The following is a 6,143-nucleotide window of genomic DNA, read 5'->3' on the forward strand; positions in this document are numbered from 1 at the left end:
CAGGTTATTTTTATTATAATTATATAACACAACTATGTAAGTTTAGATTTAGTTATTTATTCCTTGTGTGTGATGTGATTTATCAATGTGTGTTACTTATTAACCAAAATGTCTAGTTGACCATGGTTTCATGTAGGCAACATTTTGATATCTATTGGATTTTAAGATCAATTGATTTTGACAGATTGTTCTTTCTGCTACTGCTTGCTTCTGAAAGCATACATCGGCAGGCATTGTTTTTTGAACTTTAAAGGAAACTTGCTTTATCTGCTGTTTAGCTTGTATTAGTTACAATTGTTGCTCCTGCTTGCTTTTGAAAGCATACATAGGTAGGCATTGGTTTTTGGACCTTAAAGGAAACTTGCTTTTACTGCTGCTTAGCTTGTATTGTTGCTGCTTGTTTCTGAACGTATTCATAAGCAGACAAGGGATTGTTTTTTCTGGACCTTAAAGGCAACTTGATCTCATTTGTAAAATACATGTATGTCAACATTTGAACTCATTTTAGAGTGTTATTGTTGCCAGAGGAATACTGCATATTGTCTTTAACAACAAATCCTTCCTTTTTATCATCCTTTCATTCCACCTATGCTCATTTACAAGAAAATAAAGGCTGTCCACATTTGCATCATCATGTGGTAAAAGACCTAGGCATTGAGTGCACCTTAAAAGAACCAGCAACCGTAGCCAAATATCTGTGTGACACTCTCCACTTACACTCTTGTTTGAGTACCTCTTTAGCGCTCATGCTACGCCAAACATAAGATGCATTCCACCCAAGGAAACTTTTTGTTAGCAAAATATTTTTTTTTCAAGTCTTTAAAAACAACGAGCTCTTGTTGTAAAGTAAACGCCACCCTCGCTTTGCATAGGAGTGTCGTATTGAAAACTTCAGTATCTCTAAATTCGAGTCCAACTTCTTTCTTCTAACATAATACGTTTCATTTGCGCCATGGTAATCTAAAGGCTTCCTTTAGATGCAAAAGGAGGTTCAGTTCACAACTTTCAAAGAGTATATTCTCATTTGTTCCTTTTTCATTGACATAAAATAAATGCCTTTGGATAACAATGGTAAGATTACTTCACCTCACCGCACCACCGTTTTTTTTATCAGAGCATTAAGCTCTAGTTGGTAGAATCAACCTCCAGTGGAGGGGTTTTTGACCCCTATAACAATTTGGTTCCAGCTACTTGCTTTTTTTTTTTACTTTTAACTAGTTTCTCATGTGATGTGTGTTTCAGTATTTAAACTTTTTTTAAATAAAAACGTAGGCCTTCTTTGATAATTCAAAATTTAATTCAACTACAAAATAATATTTTTGGTCATTTAACTTTTAAACATATTTAATAATTTATAATAAAAACAAACAAATGAATTGACATATCATTTAAATACTAAGAAAAGATTAATATCTATTCTTTTGACTGTGTTTTGTTATTTGGATAGATGAGAGTTAGGTCTTACAAAATTTTTTGATTGAAAGTCTTGGATTGGCTGAAAATTTGAAATGGAGCAAAAAGCAAAGGAGTCAAGCGGTAAGCGAGCACTGAAAAAGGTGTGTCGTCGAGAGGAGGATCCACGAGATGTGAAGGGCCATGGATTGATGGAGGGTGGTGGTCTACTGTCATTTAAGTCAATGCTTACAAATGGAATGTCGGCTACAAAGAATGAAGAGGATTATGAGAGTGATGAGTTTGATCTAAACGAGGGTGATATTATTACGTCCGTTGTTGATGGGATGCCAGACATTCGTTTTTTTGAGAGAGTGCATACTTTGGTCCAGAGAAGTATGACAAAATTGATGGTAATTAAAATGTTGGGAAGAAAAATCAGTTTTAATGACTACTATATAATGAAGTTTCAAGCCAAGAGAGACTATGAGAAAGCTTTGACAGAGGGGTCGTGGGTGATCTACGGTCAATACTTGATGGTGTAGCCTTGGTCCCCACTATTTAGCACGCAGGATGAATATCCTATACAGGTGGTTGTATGGATACGACAACCATGTTTCCTTAGTGCGTGGTATAAGAGATATTTACTGGAGGCAGTAGGAAACTCAATTGGACAAGTAGCCAGAATGGATGATAACATTGAAAATGGTTATCAAGAAAGGTTTACACGACTGGCGATTAGTGTCGATCTTCGCCAACCGTTGATATCGAAATTGAGAATAAGGGGTAAAGTATAAAGGGTTGAGTATGAAAGCTTACTTAATGTTTGTATGGAATGTGGTTGATTTGGTCATGTGATATGGACACTTTTATTGTAATAAGAATTTTAGTTTATTATAAATTAGCTTTTATTAAAAGTTTTAGTTTTACTTATTTTCTCTATTGAATTAGGTTTTTATTTCCTTCATAAACTCTAAGTTGAGATTTCTATTTTATGTCATTTAGGACTCTTTCCTTTGTTATTTATAGTTTATAAATATGAAATAAAGAGGTAAACAATTATTCTATAAAAAAAAGTTGTTTTAGAGGGGGTCTAGTCAAGGACAAATTTGCCTTTTTGAGTAACCATAGGTCAAAGCAAGAATTCTCACTCGTTTAAACTTGTGACTAGATCCTATGCCAAAGCGCATAACTTAGTATCAGAGCCTTCTGTCATGGGTGATGAAGAGACTTTGGTAGCCAAACTAGATGCTTTCATGGCACAAATAACTACAAGGCAACAAGCATTAAAAGAGCAGATGGCGGTGTTCACTTTCAGTCCAAAAGACGGCAAAAGGGTATTTAGAGAAAAATAGCGAGGGACAGGGCAGCAGCAAAGGCAGAAAAAGAAATTCAAGCACACAACAAAGTGGGTTCATGGTGCCACGATACTTTAAGATGTAATTTTCCACTTATGATGGTGTTGAAGATCATTTAGGGTGGTTAAAAATATAAGAATTTTTTTTTTGGCAATCAACGAACTAACAAAATAGGTTTAGCTTTATTCCATCTCTTAAGAGAAGCACGATTGTGGTTTGATCAAATGGAAGAAGAGGAGGCAAATCTTGATTAGGGGCATTTCAAATAGTATTGTCATGTAATATTTAAGCCACCTATGAGTAATAACCCTTTAGGGGAACTTTCTAACCTAAGACAAACTAGGATTTTGGAGGAATATCAACACCAATTTCAATCGCTATTGGCTAAGACTGCTAATCTTAAACCTCGATAACAAGTAAATCTCTAAACTACTAGATTGGTAGAGGAACTTAAAGTTGATATTGAGATGCAACAATTGAATATGGCTCAAACATTGGAATGTAAACAAAATGTCTCTTCCAAACTATCGTCTTGAGCCATCTTGGACTGGCCAACTTCCCAAAACACTGGCAACAATTCAATCATTCCAAAGGGAAGGGGCAAACAACGGAACCAACAGGGAATAATAGCAAAATAGGTTCTTTTATACCATTTATTAATAGATTAACAGGGGATAAAATGGCGAAAAGAAAGGCTAAGGGGATGTGTTATAATTGTGACGTGTCCTATTCCATGGGACACAAATGTAAAAGGTTATTTTGGATAGAAATACCAAATGTTGAAGGCAAGCAAGATGAAGATGAAGTAGATTTTGGATAAGTTCTGAAGCTTATTATGAATTTGAGCTTGAGGACAAGCTCAACTCCGAAAAGGGGAGTAATGATATGGACGCTTTTATTGCAATAAGAATTTTAGTTTATTATATTAGGTTTTATTAAGAGATTTAGTTTTACTTATTTTCTCTATTATATTAGGTTTTTATTTCTTTTATAAATTGTAAGTTAGGAATTCTATTTTATGTCAATTAAAACTCTTTCTTTTGTTATTTACAATTTATAAAAGGCTATCAATATGAAATAAAGAGATAAAAAATTATTCTATAAAAAAGAAACATTATTTTGGAAGGGGATTAGTAAAGAACAAATCTACCTCTTTTGAGTAAAGATAGGTTAGAGTAAGAATTCTCACTCGTCTAGACATGTGACTAGATCTTATGCCAATGCGTATAAATGAGGGATGCTCGAAAATTATAGCAAAGAGGGGATCGGACTCCAATGATAGAGTTGAAGAGGACAGATAAAACCACCAATAGTAAAGCCACCATCAACGGCGAAACTTGACAGAAAATCTGACAAAAGGCCCCTAGGGACATGGATGACAATATCCAAAAATTATAGGCAACAATCAATGAGGAAATTAGCAGAGGATAAGGAGCTTACATCGACAATCATAGGATCAAGATTTATTGTGATTGCTAATTCTATTTATGAGAAAGAATCATCGGAACCGTCGATGACAAAAATTATGAAGAGGCGAAGTGGGAATAATGAGGTGGATAGAATAAACAAGCATAAAAGTGCCTTGGTGAGTGGCCCTAAGCCCAATAAGAAAAGTGACCCAATTAGCAAAGATAGTGTGGTGATGGCAATAAGGGCACGAGAATTCTACAATCGACAATGATTTTGGAGGAGCCTGGGTTGATACAAGCGAAAATAGGATCGTCAGGGTTGAAAGGCTTAAAGGGAAAACATTTAATGCTAAACGGGTCTTCAACCTCAATACCACCAAACCTAGTTGACACGAGAATAGATGTCTTAGAGGAAAGTATGATTTTGGTGAATGAGACAATGACTACAATGGCATCTGTCGTTGCTATGGTAGTAGATGAACAAATTGGGAAAGGTGGAAACAAAGGGGAAAGCAAATGGTTTTGTTAAGTGAGAGCCCATGTAATTGCGCATATAGAGATGAGTGGTCTGCTACTCGATTTTTTCTAATTTTCTTTTGTTATAAATAAAGCTTTTTTGTGTGTGGAATTGCTAAAGATGTTCACATCCAAGGTTTTTTAGTAGTTAGCGAAACACATATGGGAAACCATTAGATCATGCCTTAAAACAAGATTCAAAAATAGTAGAAAACTCAAGTTTGAAACGTTTTGCGTGCTGGGTCCAAAAGTGACCCAATTTGCATTTGAAAACATTTTTTGTGAAAATAGTTTAAAAATGATGTATACAAATCTTCTCTTTCACAAAATTGCTTTAAAATAATTTCAGTTTATAACATTACCGCAATACCAGCACGCACATATCAAAAATTACGAACAAAGACAACCTTAGGTTGCACAACTAGTTTATCAAACAGAAGACATGTCTCTTTGAAAAAGTTATATCCAACCTAGCTCGCAAAGAGCACGCAGAATGAAACATATCACAAATCTCACAAAGGCCCATGCTTTTAAGGAGCATGCAGAGTGAAGCTCACAAAAGCTCATGTTTTTAAAGAAACATACAAAGTTCATAGCTTAAAATAGATCTTTTCATAAATCTTACTTTTGGGTTTTGAAAACAAGGTTTTCCTTAAAAAAAATATACCCATAAACTGACAGTTACCGATCACTCACCGAAAAATAGGGTAACTTAAATGATTTTGATTTTGCTTTTATCCTTGATAGAAGATGGTCTGGCTAGTTCACAACGAACAAACATATTACTAACAGAACATTCAGAATTCACACATGCATATGAATCTAGCTCTAAGGACAATCAACCCTAACAAGACATGGACTTACCCATTTACTACAAATGGGATGTTCAAAACAGAGACTTAACAACAGTATATTCTGTGAAGATTTTCACCAAATCAGAGGTCTTATATATAGACCTAAGAGTCTTAGATATTGATTAAATGCTAAAAGTTACATATTTTATGTAACTAAATTGGTTAATTTATGAGAATGCACCATTAATTTTGCCATATTTATTGAATTTTGTGCAGGAATGTAATTTGGGGCTAAATAGAAGAAAAAGGAAACAATTGGGCCAAATTAAAGAAAGAAGCAAAGAAGGAGGGCCAAAGTAGAATTTTTCCAATATTAATTAGCTGAAAATTTTGTTGACTTAGTGGGGAAGATTATTTTGGGATTTATTTTATTATGGGATATTTTTTCCTTAATTTCCTATGACTAGTTGGCTCCTAATTTAGTAATCCACTAGTATAAATAGAGCTTGTATTGTTCATCAATTCATCAATTCATCAATCAAAAAAACATTTAGCTTTTATCTTTCAAATGCTCTCCTTTCTCACGTAGCTTTTGTTATTTCTTAGTTTGTTTTCCTTCAATTTATTAGTTCCAGTAGCCTACCATCCATTTCACCTTTATTTTCAACTTTTCA

The sequence above is a fragment of the Gossypium raimondii genome, chromosome 7 (genome assembly GCF_025698545.1).
Source record: "Gossypium raimondii isolate GPD5lz chromosome 7, ASM2569854v1, whole genome shotgun sequence".
In the NCBI taxonomy this organism is placed as follows: Eukaryota; Viridiplantae; Streptophyta; class Magnoliopsida; order Malvales; family Malvaceae; genus Gossypium; species Gossypium raimondii.